We start from the raw sequence: 1,494 nt of genomic DNA, 5'->3' as shown, positions 1-1,494 counted from the left end.
TCATTTTCATGTTTTATGAAAATAAACAAATTATTTTCACAAGTTAGCAAAACCTTTTGTGTGATTCCTTTATAAACAAATGAGGGCCAAATAGTATTGTTTGAAAGTTTGACAAGATATCTTTGTTGTTAAGATTTTATTTAGAAAAGAAAGTGCAACTCTCGCTGATTTTATAGAGAAAGAAATAGTTTGCCATAATTTAATTATTATCATCCAAATACTTTTCCCATTAACTAAAATATATTGTTGAGAAAGGGACTAAATAGCTTTCTGAAAATGTACATTTTAAAATCACTGTAATTACAATGTATTTACTCTACTTTGAATTTGTCCATGACAGGGTAGACATATTTTGCTGTTTGCATGTACATTGTCTGCTTGCAGTTAATTCATAAAGAGTGTTGGAGCTTGACCAACATGCATTTCTAACAGCATAACATCTACTTAATACAATGAATATGAAGTTCAATGGAAATATTTTTTTTTTTTTTTTTTTTTTTTTTACTGCTATCATCCTACAACAGAAACTGATTGAAGAGTCTGAAACCTTGTACTTGTACGTATTCGTGTGACAGTAAGCCAATGTGCTGCTTGAGTTATGTTTTTATATTTATTCCTTATTTACTCCCCAGTCCGTTCTGAAATGATAAGGCTAAAACTGTCAAACACGTCATTAGAATACATCTAAGAATACATTAATATGATGAAATACACTGATCTAATTATAGTCAGATCTTCCCTTTAAGTCTTTAAACTTCACACAGTCAGCAATTTATTTCTTGGCTTTTGCCAGCACATCTTTCCTGCATTTGGCAGCTGCGGGTGTGCTGCTTTCAGCCTGGATTGCCTTTAAATTCATCATATTTTTATAAGATGATAGTTTACTTCTTGTTTATGAAATGTTGTTCTGCTGCCAGTACACTTGTCCATGTTTGTGATTGGTCAGATGCTGCAAACACCTCCTCTCGTAGGTGAACGTGCTCGTAGCTGGATTGAGAAACCCTGGGTTGACATAATGAGTTGTTAACCTGCTTCGTGTGACTCGTTTATCAGGGTTTGTTAAGCCAGATAACAGAAAGATAGCCTGGGTATGTTGAACCTGCTTAGTAGGACAGGCCTCTGATCTCAACAGAGATCTTCAGTGGTGCATTGAGATGACATAATTTTCCAGCTCCCTGACCTCAGTATTATACCGAAACAATCTGTGAGGGCTGTGGTGAAATCACCCCGCATTTATGCATCATCGAAGTCCCTGTTGGGGTGTGGGGAGCCACACCCCAACCGGTCGAGGCAGATGGCTGCCTTGCACTGAGCCTGGTTCTGTCGGAGGTTTCTTCCTGTTAAGAGGGAGTTTTTACTTCCCTCTGTTAGAGGTTTTTCTCCCTGTTTTTCTGCTGGTTGGGGTGAGGGAAGAGGAGGGAGAGAAAAGGATCCAAAGATCCTAGAGATCCAAAACCTGAACTGTTGGTGGGGCCGACAATCACAGCGCAGAGA

Source organism: Brachyistius frenatus, unplaced genomic scaffold (genome assembly GCF_029030835.1).
Source record: "Brachyistius frenatus isolate BFR_SWC_R1_liver_20210118 unplaced genomic scaffold, ASM2903083v1 Contig_614, whole genome shotgun sequence".
Classification (NCBI taxonomy): domain Eukaryota; kingdom Metazoa; phylum Chordata; class Actinopteri; family Embiotocidae; genus Brachyistius; species Brachyistius frenatus.
The sequence above is the reverse complement of the archived record's forward strand: the minus strand, read 5'-3'. Positions refer to the sequence as shown.